The sequence below is a fragment of the Sus scrofa genome, chromosome 13 (genome assembly GCF_000003025.6).
Source record: "Sus scrofa isolate TJ Tabasco breed Duroc chromosome 13, Sscrofa11.1, whole genome shotgun sequence".
NCBI lineage: Eukaryota > Metazoa > Chordata > Mammalia > Artiodactyla > Suidae > Sus > Sus scrofa.
Window position 1 is genome coordinate 14,397,921 of NC_010455.5, and position 15,297 is coordinate 14,413,217.

Here is a 15,297-nt window from a genome sequence, read left to right on the forward strand (position 1 = left end):
CAACGGAAACAACACTGACAAAACAAAACAAAACGAAAAAAGACCCCCTAGTTCTCCAGGAAATATAAGCATTTCCTGGCATTAAATTCTGAAAAGAACTCATGGTCTGGAGTTCCCATTGTCATGCAGCAGAAATGAATCTGACTAGTAACCATGAGGTTGCGGGTTCAATCCCTGGCCATGCTCAGTGGGTTAAGGATCTGGAGATGCTGTGAGCTGTGGTGTAGGTTGCAGATGCGGCTTAGATCTGGTGTTGCTGTGGCTGTGGCACAGGCCAGCAGCTGTAGCACCAATTCAACCTCTAATCTGGGAACCTCCATATCCCATGGGTGCAGCCCTAAAAAGCAAAAAAAAAAAAAAAATTCATGGTCTGCTTATAAGTGGCACAAAGTGGCACTAGATTAACATAACAGTCAATCTTCAAACTTCCATAAAAATCTGAAGACAACACATTCATTGACAGCACAGTGAAATGCTCCTCTTGGGGCAAAGCTAAGGAGGTCTCAGAATCCTGACATTCTTCAACTAGGAGCAGTGGTTCTCAACCAGGGTCCACAGCCACCATGAAAACCTCAGGAGCTTTCCTCAGAATTTTGTAGCACACATTGCTGCAGACCGAATAAATAGATATCATACAAATATGTATGGCTGATTTTTCAAGTATAGGTATGTTTTTGATTACAGTACTTTTGAAATTATGGTAGTGGTTAGTATGTTTGGTGACCATTATATATTTTCTTAATCAATGGTCATGATATAAAACCACCGTGTTCTGTTATTATTAACATTTTTTGGCTAATAAAGAATACTCATGTATTACAATATTAAGAGCTGCGATGTAGAAAGCCAAGCGAGCAGCATGGCCCTTTGAATATCTTTCCTAAGAATCCATTTTCTTCACTGGTGTTTGAAAGTTGAAACGGGGAGCGGTGAGGTCAGTGTTACTTTCTCTGGTGGCTTTTGAACTTAGAGGTTCTGAATTTCTGCCTAAAGTGTCCCTGTGTTGTGGGGCAAAGATGACGTTATGTGGTGAAAATCCATCCACCTGGCTGCTTCCTCTTCTCTGGGTGGGACTTGTTTTATGACCTTGCAAATGGTGTCTGGGAAAGGAGGGGGGACACTGGAAGCTCACCCTAGGTATGAGCTGGACAGAGAGAACAACATCCCTGTATAAGGTCTGGCTCCAGAGGCAGTCTTGGCTCCATCCTGGTGCCTCCAGATTTCTCTGGGGCTCTGGAGCATTTGTATTCAACAGAATCTAGTTCCCTAAGCCTATAGGTGTAAACACATGTCAGGAGTTCACTGGACTCTTCAGGATAATGGTCTTCTCTTTCCTACCGTGCTTCACACCTTTGTAGGTATTTTCTCTTGGTCTTCCTGCAACCCCGAGAGGTGGGAAGGGTCAGTTTAGCCTAATTTACAGATAAATAAGCACCCTCTCCCAGGACCACTTAGCTAACACATGCAGAAGCCTAAGAAAGACCTAGCCCCTCTGAAACCACCTGGAGGACAAATCAAAGATAAAAATGTGGCTGCCTTTTGAGAATCAGAAAATCTTTCTCTAAATCAGAATTTCTGCTCCTTATGTTCTTTAAAGCAGCACACATGCTGCATAAAATGAAATATTCAGCAAAACACGTGTGGAAGTCCAGGAGTTCAAAATGGAAAAATAATTTTTTATTTAAAAAATTTTTATGGCTGTACTTGCAACACATGGAAATTCCCAGGTGAGGGACTGAATCCTAGCCACAGCTGTGGCAATGTGGAATCCTTTAACCCACTGTGCTGGGCTGGGGATCCAACCCAGTTCTCCACATTGACCCAAGCCACTGCAGTCGGATTCTTAACTCATTGCTCCACAGAAGGGAACTCTGAAAACTAATATTTAACACAAATAAAATAATGATTGACTATTAAAATCACACTATTTAGCATTACTTTAGTAAGGTTTTCATGCACAAGATGCTTTATGTGGATTATTCCATTTAATCATCACCACTGTCCTCTGAAGCATTTTATCCCATTTTAAAAATGGGAAAACAACTCAGAGAGTCTAAGTGACTTGTCCAGTGTCACACAGCTAGAACATTAAAGAGGGGGGATTTGAAAATTGTGTGGAAGCCATTCTACTCTTTCTTATTCTACTCTTATTCTATTCTTATTCTACTCTCCCACCCCACCAATGCTTAAATATTTTCCTCGAGAATCTACATTTTTCTTGGGTCATTGTTTATCCTTTGCCCTCTATTATCTAGACCATAAATGTTTAGTATCTTAGACTCTGGCCTTGCAGTTTATTTTACTATGCATCCCTGGAAATGTTAAGTGAATTGTCCCAAAGCTGGACGCACTTATCAGGCCTTCTCTCTCACCCACTACATATCTCATTACCATCGACCAGCCGGATGTCAGCGTGTCACACATTATTCAGAGAGCAGAGCAAGAGCCCCTCAGGTCGGCAGATAATCAAGAACCAGTGTTATGAGAGCTGACATCTTATGAATAATTATTTTAAAAATCTGTTCCTTTCTGTTCCTTCAACTCCAGATGGGTGAGTGGGTTCTGTCAAGTTGCTCCATCAAACTATGATGAGAACATCACTTAAACAAGGTGCTACTTGCCCTTTTTTATTTATTTTTGGAAGTACATCGATTCGAAGGTTATATTGTGAGTGTGTGGTAGAAAGAGGATAAGGCAAATAACTCTGGCTGTAAAACAGGCAGACCTTGGGCTCCTCTGGGAGCTGCTGGGCCCCATATCTCTTCCTGTGTCACAGAAGTGTCTGTTGGTATCAGGTTTCTGTTGCCGGGATGGCCAGTGACAGACAGTTATGCTAGATGTGAACAGAATACAGTTGTACTCTCACCGTAACTTTGCAATGGAAGAATTTGAGAGGAGGGTGAGAAGACAACTTCCACAAACTTTGTCTGAGCTGCAATTCCATGTTTTCTGAGAACCTGGGGTCTGTGCAGGCCAAGTGGTCAGTGGGGGAGGGGTGTGGGCACGTGCCCTGCCCTGCAGGTGCTGTCCCCCAGGATGGCCTCAGGCAGGCCCTCCATCATCCAAAAGCACACGAATGATGCTGGCGTTAAAAGAAAGGTATGCTTTGATTTGCTGGATACTAATAGCTCCATTCAGTGCAGGGGCAGTTTGGGGATAAAATGAAAACAGCGTGACATCAAATGTTCATGTTGGTTGTAATACTCATCTTCATTTCATAATAAAACATTGGGGAAAAAAATCAACTACGAAACTTCTACAGCATTTCTCAATGAGAGGCCATGTATCCTTTTGGGCTAACCTACAGAAGGAGACAGTGGGAGTGAACTAGAAACCTTCCCTCAGGAGCCCCTCTATCACAGTCTAAACCCCCACCCCTCTCTAAGACCTAGCACTTGGGATAAATTAAGTCATCTCTTCCAAACAGATTTATAAAGATGACCTTAGTTCCAAATGAACAGCAAAGAAAACTATCCATTAACTAATGTCTACAGTAAGGGAGTGCGCGGAAGGTGGGCAGCTCCCTCCTCCTTTGCTTTCAGCCTGGGGTGGGGCTTCTTGAGCAGTGGATGGAGCCCCCCTCATGCATCCCCCCAGGACAGCCACGGAGTAAGGGTGCATCTCCTACCAAACCACTCACCCGGCATTCCCCCCCAGCCTCAGTTTCCCCTCCTGTCCTGTGCCAGCTGTTTGATCCCCATGACGTGGAAGTGGGGAAGCAGGAGGCTAAGGAAACTCTCCCTGAGGAGCCCAGTGACTGCCCCCACCATCCCACCCCCGACCCCCGCCTAGGCCGCAGCTGGGTTGGGGCAGAGAGAGGGCTGCAAGATGGGTCTTGGTCTGATGGCCCAGCATATGTCTTCTGCCTAATTACAGAGCCTGTGCCTTTCTGTGACTCAAGCTTTCTTGGAGGGCTGGGAGGAGAGAGTTTCAGGCCTAGGATGACGATTTGTCTTGGTTTACCTGTAACTGAGGGGTTCCTGGGACATAAGACAGTATTCAAACCAGACAAATTTCAGGCAGACAAGGACAAAGTCATTTTTTTTTTTTTTTTGTCTTTTGTCTTTTTGAGGGCCTCACCACGGCACATGGAGGTTCCCAGGCTAGGGGTCTAATCAGAGCTCTACCTGCCAGCCTAGGCCACAGACACAGCAACACCAGCTCTGAGCTGCGTCTGTGACCTATACCACAGCTCACAGCAAAGCCAGATCCTTAACCCACTGAGCGAGGCCAGGGATGGAACCTGCAACCTCATGGATCCTAGTGGGATTCGTTTCCACTGTGCCATGATGGGAACTCCAAGACCATCATTTTTTATAGTGGTTCTCAACCCTGGCTGTAGGAATAGAATGACTGGGAAAGCTTAAAAATGCTGCTGCCTGGGTGTCATCCCAGACCATTAATCTGAAAGTCTAGATGTATGTGTATTATTATTATTTTTAATCTCTGGAGGTTATTTTGATGTTTAGTAAAGATTGGGAAGCATTGATTTAGCTACAGCATCAATGACTTTCTTTCCTCAGCAGACTACACAAAAGGGGTAAGTTTATATGATGGTCCACAATAAAGATGGGGAAGGTGACCCAACAGAGTCTTACTGGGAGGCACATCAGAGAAAGTTGGTTTCCTTAAGTTTGTAACAGCTGGAGCAAGCCCTCGGTTGATAAAACCGACCAACTGTAGTGCTGGGGGTACTCCAAGGACCACAGTGCCAGCTGCAGCCCCAGGACTCGTGTGAGGAGACAGATGCTGCCCTGGAAGTCCTGCCGTGGTTGGCATCCAGCCCCCCAGCTCATCACAAGGAGTAGGCAGAGCAAGGCCAGTAAGCTCTGATGAGAACACATCTCTGTGGCGTGGGGAGTTTCTTGTAGCTACTGAATAAAAGAAGGGCATTCTGAGAGTTTAATAAAGTCTGCTTAAAAAAAAAAAAAGAATTAAAGATTTTGGAAAGCCTTAAGTTAAAAGTCTTATAAGAAGTATCATTTCGGAATTAAGCTTCCCATGAAATGGAGACTATCATTTAATGTCAATCAGATATTGATATTAAGTGATATTGATTGATATTGATTAATATCAATTAGAATGATTCTGATTCTCAACTTGCCTTGTTTTTTTTCTTCTCCTATGGCATTCTGCACTATCAGCAGTCCTTTGGGACTAGACCAATGTTGTGCTTTTGTGAGCAGCACAAAGTTGGGAATACCTTCTCACCTATATATTTATAAACCATGCATTGGAGTTAACTGGTACTTATTCTATGATATGATTTGCCAACTGCCAGTTTTCATGACCTCAAATCCACTCCAAGTAGATTTGAATCTGTCTGTACATTGTTACTTTTTTATCATTGTTTTTTCAATTGTAAAAACAACAGTGTTGAAGACAATTTTGAGCAACAAAAAAATCTACCATTCCCCAACAATTATTTTAATTTCTGTGTTTCAACATCCATCATAATTTCAAATGACAGTATCAATAAGAAGATAAAAAGGAACCAGAATTCAATACCGACTAAGCCTCTTGCCTGGGATGACTTTGTAAGCTTGGAAGCGATAGAACAAATTACAAAGAGAAAGACTGATCAATTTGATTATGTAAAATTTAAATCTCTTTGAATGTTCTCTCTCTGTGTGTTATATGTGGTCAAGTTACACCTAGAATCTTGCTCTACCTCCTTAACACATGCCTTCCTGTCCTTCAGAGGTTGAAAGGTAAAACGACATTTCCCAGGATCCCTTTGCAGCCAAGGTGGTGGATTCAAATTAGATTCACTCATTAATGCATTTCTGTGAGGATCTGGAGGAAGTCATCCTGCATTTGACTACATTTTTTTTTCTTTTTAAGGCTGCATCTGTGGCATATGGAACTTGTCAGCCTAGGGGTCGAATCAGAGCCACAGCTGCTGACCTACACCACAGCCACAGCTATGCCAGATCCGAGCCAGATCTGTAACACTGCGCCACAGCGTGTGGCAATGCCAGATCCTTAACCCACTGAGTGAGGCCAGGGATCAAACTCACATCCTCACAGACTCTATGTTGTGTTCTTAACCCACTGAGGTATGATGGGAACTCAAGACTACTTATTTTTGTTCTTAGGTATGGCTGTGGAGTCTTCTGGAGCAGGCTTTGGGTCTAACCCCCACCTTCGTGGTTGTTAGGAGATGTCTGCATTGCAATGATGGTGGCTTCTTGATTCTTGGATCACAGCTGCAGTGGCCTGGTCTTCCTGGTGGTGGCAGATGTAGAAATCTTGAAGCACCAGTTTTGTGATGTTGCAGGAGTCACTCACCAAGGCTCAGCCTAGAGGCTATCTGTACAGAACTTCCAGGGACTCTATAAGCATTTAATTCTCTGTGCTAAATCCCTTTCTGTTCAAAATATCTACAGTGGTTTCCCTTTTCTGCACTGAATTGTGACTTATACAAACTGGAAAAATGTTTTCAGGAAACGAAATAAAAGGATTAACATGTTTATTATATGAGGAGAAGGAAAAGATGCAAGAATTAAAAAAAAAATGGAAAAAGTAGAAATCACCCTAAGTGGATCTCTTTTTAGGAACTTTCCTGCAGAAGACACATCCAAATGACCTTGGCAAAAGCAGCCACACATGATCCCACTATCTTGGTCACAAATGATCAATGGCCCTATAGTTCCTTTGTTAAGAAATTTGACTTTGGAAATGAATCTCTGATTTTTCCTGGTAGCTGGAATGAAGATATGTAAACATTTTTCTGTGGACTGAGACACAGAGAAAAAGAATATTAGGCAAAGGAACAGACAGGAACTGAAAGACACAGAGGCAAGAAAGAGGTGAACAGGAGTTCTCTTGGTGATGCTTTGCGTTAAGGATATGGCATTGTCACTATTGTGACATGGGTTGCAGCTGTGGCATGGGTTTGATCCCTGGCCTCAGAACTTCTGCATGCCATAGGCGTGTCCTCCCCCCACCCAATAAAAAAAGAAAAAAGAAAAAAAGAAGGCAAAGAGAAATGGGTAAAACATTGAAAGGAAGGAAGGAAGAAAGGAAGAGAGACAGAAAGAAAGGAAGGAAGGAAGAAAAAGAAAGAAAGAAAGAAAGAGAGAAAGAAAAAGAAAGAAAGAGAGAGAGAAAGAAAGAAAAAAAGAGAGAGAGAAAGAAAGAAAAAAAGAGAGAGAGAAAGAAAGAAAGGAATAGAGAGAGACCCCTGGCTTCAGTTTACTTCTGAGTCCCAGGAATAAATTTCCTGTCTTGGCTTCTTGCAAATAACAGTAACAATAATTCTAACCCATATCTTTACAATAACACAAAATAGACTCGAAGATCATTCATTAAACTAATTTTTATTGGGCATCTTGTGCCTAGGAATTGAGGACAAGTGCTTTGAATAAGACCAAGCCTTTGTCTTCATGGAGGTTACATTTGAGTAAGGAAGAGCTACTGGGAATGTGATTATAAGCAAGCAGAGTTTTCCTTAAGTGAGTACATCAGGGTTGAAATAGCCTTGCAACGTTGTTTAAAATAGGAGAAGACTTGCCAAAATAATAATTTATTCATTTATGTTTGGGGAAATCTCCCCCAAGGGTTTGTGATGTTTTTGTACTTTCTTTGGGCAGAGCACCCTTTTACTACTATGATGAAATACCTAAAGCCAAACTTCTGCAATGGAAGGATGAAGAATCTAACAGCAGACACTGAAACTCAAAGTGTGACTTTGGGCATCATAGGTCTCCTATTTATTCCACCAAAAAGAGCTCTTTGTCCCGGGTCATCACAGATGAATGTTCTTCCTCCCAGTGACAAATATTAAGTGACTCAAAAGGCTGACAGCAGAAGCGTGAAAAACTGAAAAACTGTTTTTTCACGCTTCTTATATATACTCCCATTATTCCTCCAGCATGGTCCTGATTTGATTCCTAAACCTAATGTGAAGATACTTTTCATCATTTTCTTCCATAAGACCTCACACTAAGGCATATGGGAAAGGGATAGAAACATGGTTACACGGTTATATATTTTTGGATATTTAAAAAAAATCCATGTTTTGTTTTGTTTGGCCATGCCTGCTGCATGCAGAAGTTCCGAAGCCAGGGATCAAACCTGTACCACAGCAGTGACAACACTAGGTCCTTAACCCACTGAGCCACCAGAGAACTCCCAAAAATTCATGGTTTTTAAAAGGATGCAAGGAGATTTCAAGTAATGCTGCAATAGCACAAGTTATTAAAGACTGTCTTTTCCCCATTGCATATTCTTGCCTGCTTTGTCATGGATTAATTGACCACAAGTGCTTGGGTTTATTTATGGGCTCCCTATTCTGTTGCATTGATCTATGTGTCTGTTTTTGTTCCAATACCTACTATTTTGATTACTGTAGCTTTGTAATATAGTCTGAAGTTAGGAGTTCTGATTTCTCCAGCTTTATTATTTATCAAGATTGTCTTCTCTATTAGGGGTCTTTGTGTTTCGACAAAAGTTTTATAATTATTTGTTCTAATTCTGTGGGGAAAAAAACCTGTTGGCATTTTTATTGATATTACATTGAGTCTGTAGATTGCCTCAGGGAGTACAATCATTTTAACAAGATATGGAAGCAAACTAAGTGCCTATTGATAGATGAATGGATAAAGAAGTGGTGGTATATATACCCAATGGAATATTACTCAGCCATAAAATGAAGATTTGCTTTTGCAACAATATGCATGGATTTATAGGGTATTATGCTGAGTGAAATAAGTCAGAGAAAGAGAAATACTGTATGACTTCACTTGTATGTGGAATCTAACAACCAAAACAAATAAACAAACAACAAAATAGAAACAGAGTTACAGACACAAAGAACAAACAAGTGGTGCCAGAGTTGTGGGATGGGGAGAGAAATAGATGAGGGATATGAAGAAGGACAGGCTTCCAGCTACAAAGTAAATGAGTCACAGATGTGAAATGCACAGAGTGGAGAGTATAGTTAATAATGATGTAACACCTTTGTATGGTGACAGATGGTAACTAGACTTAACATGGTGATCATTTTGAAATGTATAGAAATATTGAATTACTCTGTTGTGAACCAGGAACTAACATAGTGCTGGGGATCAATTATACTTCAAAAACAGACAGACAAACTCATAGAAAAAGAGATCAGATCTGCGGTTACCAGAGGCAGGGGTCAGGGGAGAGGGAATTGGATAAATGTGGTCAAAAAGTATAAGCTGCCAGTCATGAATAAGTACTAGGGATGCCATGCACACATGATAAATAACACAGCTGCATTTATATATGAAAGTTGTTAGGAGAATATTAAGAGTTCTTATCACAAGGAGAAAAATTTTCTTTTTCTTTCATTTTGTCTCTCTGTGAGGTGACAGGTGTTTACTAAACTTATTCTGGTCATTATTTCTTGAGGTATGTAAGTCAAATCATGACTTAAAAGTTTAAGGTGCTGTATGTCAATTACAGCTTAATAAAACTGGAAATAAAAAAAGATGCTAGAGGATCTCCTATGATTTGGGGGTCTTGCTGCCAGTCTTTGACCTGTTATGAGTTAAGACACTAATACTGGACAGTGTTTGTTTGGGACAAAATGCTTCTGGGATCAGAAAGACTGAGTCTGTCTATCTATCTCTCTATCTACCTGTATGTATGTATGTATGTATAACTGAATCCCTGGCTGTACACCTGAAACTAACATGACATTATAAACCAACTATACTTCGACAAAATAAAATAAAAACCATTTAAGAAAAAAAAAAAAATGAAAGACTGAGCCCAGATGGCAACGCCTGACTCTAATATTTCCAAGCTGCATGACCTTCTAGGTCTTATTTTACTGATCTCTAAACTGATATGTCCCAGCTCTATCCTGTGATTCTCTGTTGACAGAGAGTCTCACAAAAGGAGTATAAACTTCCAAGCACAGACAGAAGATGGAAGGAGGGCATTTTGTGCAGTAGCTGCATGGCCCTCAGACTACAAGTTGGTGTGAAACCCTAGACTAGGGGGAGTGGAAGATGAGCCAGGCTCAGCTCACACCAACAAACATGTCATAGCTAGAGGACACGTCACCTTGCTTCAATACCAGAGGAATTCAAGGCCGTGGCCAGCAGCTGTGAAGAATGTCACTGGGATGCCGTCTGATTGCCCAGTGAATGCTATGAGTGAAGGCTGTCAGCTCCTAAGGGAAGGTCACCACATTTCCAATGCTTCAACTGTAGGGCTTGGCTGGAGGCACCCACAGATACACAGGTGCCGGGAAATGTCTGTTTCTAGCACTGTGCACTAAGACAGGCCAGCTCCACACTGTCAGGTGAGGTGTAGCATGGACAGCTGGGTCACGATGGGGAAGCACAGCAAATCCGGGTAAGGCAATGGGCTCTGGGGAGCAGAGGAGTAAGTCTATGTTAAGACTTCTTTTTCTTCTTCTTTCTTCTTTTTTCCAAGAGAGGACTGATTGTCCTGTGACTCTGCCTACTGATATTTATTATAAACTCTCCTTAAAAGAGAGAGAGAGCCAGCAGGCCCATTGGTATTAGATTCCTGTGGGAGGCAGATCTGTGAGTTGGCCTAAGGCCATCAGGTGGGGACAGGCAGGTAGGCAGGCTCAGGAGCCCCTGGCTCTCTTCCACCAAAGATGCTCTGTTTTCACTATTTTTTTTTTTTTTTTTTTTTTTTTTTTTTTTTTTTTTTTTTTTTTTTTTCGCTCCGGCTATGGAGTCCAGACTAGGGTCGAATCGGTGTGCATGCTACGCCAGAGCCAACCGGATCCGACGCGTCTGCAACCCACACTCACGCCGGATCGTTACCACTGGCAGGCAACCGCCCTATGTTCTATCGGATTCGTTACCACTGCCCAGACTCTGTTTTCACTATTTCTTATGTCAAGCTTCAATGTGAAATGTTAAGAAATTATTCCATTGTTCAAAACAAACCAATTAGTAAAATGAAGTCTGCTAAGTCAGAACTTCTCACTTTAATGAGCATATGAATCACCTGAGGAATGGATAAAGATGTGGTATATATATACACTATGGAATACTACTCAGCTATAAAAAAGAATTAAATAATGCCATTTGTAGCAACATGGATGCAACTAGAGATTATCATACTAAGTGAAGTAAGTCAGAAAAGACAAATACTATATGATATCACTTATTTGTGGAATCTAAAATATGACACATTATCATGCTCCAACATAAGTAACTAGACATAGTTCCCAGTGATACACAGCAGGATCCCATTGCTAATCCATTCTAAAGGCAAGAAAATTGACAGAACACTGTAAACCAGCTATAATGGAAAAAAAATCATTATATAAAAAAATTAAGTTTAGATGCAAACTAGTGTAAAAAAATGAAATAAAAAAAAAAAAAAAAAAAAAAAAAAAAAAAAAAAAAAAAAAATAAAATAAAATAAAATAAAATAAAATAAAATATGACACAAACGAACCTAACTATGAAATAAAAACAGACTCATGGACATAGAAAACAGATTTGTAGTTGCCAAAGTGGAGGGAAATAGGAGAGGAATGGAGTAGGAGATTAGTGTTAGCAGGTGTGAGTTATTATACACAGAGGGGTAAACAACAAGATCCTACTGTATAGCATAGAGAATCAATGTCCTATGATAAACATAATGGAAAAGTATATGAAAAAGAATGTAGATGTATGTATAACTGAATCACTTTGATTTACAGCAGAAATTAACACAACATTGTAAATCAACTATACTTCAATAGAAAACAACTGTTTTAAGAAAAAAAATATATATATTATCTCCTAATTGGTTCTGTTTCTCTGGAAAGCTGAGAATAATACAAAACCCTAAAACCATTAGCAGTCATTCCCAGTTAACTAATCCTCCAGCGTCTGGCAAACACTAATCTACTCTCTGCTCCATAAATTGCCTATTCTGGACATTTCATATAAATGGAACTATAGACTATGCACTTTTGTGAATGCCTTCCTTCACTCAGCATGATGTTGTAAAGGTACATCTGTGCTGCAGCATATATTATGCACTGCCCACTCTTGTGGCCCTTTCTAACCCAGCTTCAGACCCAGGCAGAGAAATAGGCATTATTGATTGCTTTGTCTCCAGCACCAAGGATAGGGCCTGGAATTTATTAAGTGTCAAGTGGATAGTTGTTCAATGGATGCAAGAAAAACAGTGGCTGTGGAGCTTAAGGCAATAGAAGCAAGTTCAAGGAGAAAGTGGCCAGGAAGTTTTAGTATGTGTGTAGGGAGCAGTGGGGTGAGGTAGCTGTGGTAGTTCAACCAACCATAGACTTGCTATTAAGTGAGGGTGGGGAGCACAACTAAGTCACTTTCCAGGGGAAACATAAACCCAGTTTTCATTTCACCCTTTCCTGGGCCGGGTTCTCAAAGCAACTGGCTTTATTTCAGAGCTGTTCCAAGAAGGACAAGTTGATTTATGCATCTCACATTTTTAATTAAAAAATTTAAGAAATAGGAAAAAGGAAAAAAAGAATTCCATTTGCTCAATTCCATTCTTTTTTTTTTTTTTAATCTTCCCTCCCTCATTCACCTTCTCCTTGCCCCTCTTTTACAAGTGTGTAAACTTGCATATGTTATTGGTAACAAATTACAGGCAAAGGCGGTCTTAACTTATTTTCTTCCAAGTACTTAAATTCAAATTCCTATATCTAAAGAAACATGGTTGGGTCAATAATAAGGAAAACCTATCTATCTTAAAAAAAATGCATTGGTTATGGGAGTCTATTTTAGCTTTAAGGTCCTGCCATGACAGTCTTAGAAAATGTGGAGTGATTGACATAAAAATATGTCAATCACATATTCTGAAAAACAATATAATTTTCTTCTGAAATCAATACTGCTCTAATAAATAGCACTTGCACATTTTCCATGCATAAAGTACTGTAGATATAAGGATGAACAAGACAGGTCCTTTAAGAAGTCTATAATCTAATCTGTGCCATTACTTCCTGGAAATAATCTTTGAGACATTTAAAACATCTTTGAAAAAGGATCGATCTATTCATACTTGGTAAACAAAAATCTCTCAAACTGTGGTTTAAAACACCACTTGGGAGTACCCGCTGTGGCGCAGTGGAAATGAATCCAACTAGGAACCATGAGGTTGCAGTTTCGATCCCTGGCCTCGCTCGTTAGGTCAAGGATCTGGCATTGCCCTGAGTTGTGGTGTAGGTCGCAGACCAGCTCGGATCTGGCATTACTGTGGCTATGGCATAGGCTGGCCGGTAGAACTCCAATTAGACCCCTAGCCTGAGAACCTCCATATGCGTGGGTGGGGCCCTAAAAAGACAAAAACAAAACAAAACCACTTGGATCATTTCTTCCAAAAGCTTTAGGTACATGTCTAAATTATAGGATTTCACTTTTAGATAAGCACTAAAATATGAGGGATAGAACACCAAAAGACTAAGCAGCAACTCTGAGTCCAAATTCTACCTGCCTTCAATTGCATCCCTTTCCACTTTCTCACCATTTCTAAATGCAAATCCGATCATGCCATTTATCTGCTTAACACTTCTATGACTTCAGTGTAGTCACCTCTTCATTTACAGACTGGTAACAAAGCCAACCAGCTACATGTTACTCACAAGAGAAACCAAAGGTATTTTAAAACTGGGAGAGTAAATGTGCGAGAAGTTTCAAGATAATTTAAGAAAGACACAGAATTTTCCAATAATGACCAGGACATAATAGAAATGTGCAGAAATTAGATAGTGTTATAATGTTAGAAGAATAGACAAAAGAATGAATAGGGAAGAATAGGGAAAACAGACCTGACTCATGTACAATGAGAATTAAATATAAGACTAGTAGTTAAGGATCTGGTGTTGTCATTGCTGTGGCTCAAGTCACTGCTGGGGCTCAGGTTCAATTCCTGATACCAGGAATTTCTGCATTCTGCAGGAGTAGCCATAAAAAATAAAGTGCAAAAAGATGAATAATTTAATAAAAGTTACTTCTGAGATACTTGATTACACACACAAAAAGTTATATCCTTTCTTTCACCACAAACAAAAAATTCAGGTGAATCTGAAAATGAGATATGCTTTTAAAAACTCTTAAGCAGTTCCCACTGTGGTGCAGTGGGTTAAGAATCCGACTGCAGTGGCTGGGTCTCTGCAGACACAGGGTTCAATCCCTGGCTCTGCACATTGTGTTAGAGGATCCAGCACTGCCACAGTTACAGTCGCAGTACAGGTCTCAGCTGCAGTTCAGATTCAATCCCTGGCCTGGGAACTTTCATATGCCATGGGTGCGGCCATAAAATTTAAAAAAATTAATGAAAAAAACTATTAAAGCACTATACCAAAACGTAAATTATTATATAATCTTGGCAAGAAAGTTATGAAATTCAGAAACAATAAAGGTAAAATTGGATAGGTTTTACCATGAAAAATAAAATTTAAAACTTGCTTTCATATGGTAAACATGCTATAAAAATACTTACAATCCATATAAGACAAAGAGTAAGTATCAATACTACACAATGAGCTTAGGAAAATTCACAAATGTAAGTTCAATAACCCAAAAGAAATGAAATTGTCAAAGGATATTATGAGATAAAAGATATGTAAGCATGGTCTCTGGACCAAACTCAGCATGAAAGCAGCCCAGGAAAAAGCCATAAAGATAATCAGCTCATGATTATCAGCTGAGGAAACATATCTAAACCACAGAACATGACTCATTTGTGGGAGGGAGTCGTCATCATTTTATAAACACAGTGCCTGGAAAGGTACTAAAGATACTTAATGCTGACAATGCCAAAATGCTACTCTCACTGAAGTGACTAAAGCTAAGAAGCTCCACTCTAGTTAATCCTTTGGAGATGGAAGCCAGCCCTAGAGAAAAGTAGCATGATTTTTAGTACTTCTGCCTGTCTGCTCTCAGAATAGTGTCCTCTTTTCTGTCTATTTTGCATCAAAAACTGCTGATAATTGTGAAATGTTAAGGGTGCATTTGAAATGCCACTAAAGAATGGGCCAGAAAGAAATTGATTTTATTTAAAAAAAATTTTATTGTAGTTAATTTACAATGTTGTATTAGTGTCAGTGTAACAAGGTTGGTACTTGTATGCAAGTGATTGGTTTTGTTTATGTAATATTTGTAATAACCTATAAGGAAAAGAATAGAAAAAAAAAAAAAAATATATAATACATGTTGTATATATATATGTTGTGTGTTTATATATATATATGTAATAACCTATAATGGAAAAGAATCTGAAAACTATATACATACATGTGTGTATATATATATGTGTGTGTGTGTGTGTATATATATATATATGTAATAACCTATAATGGAA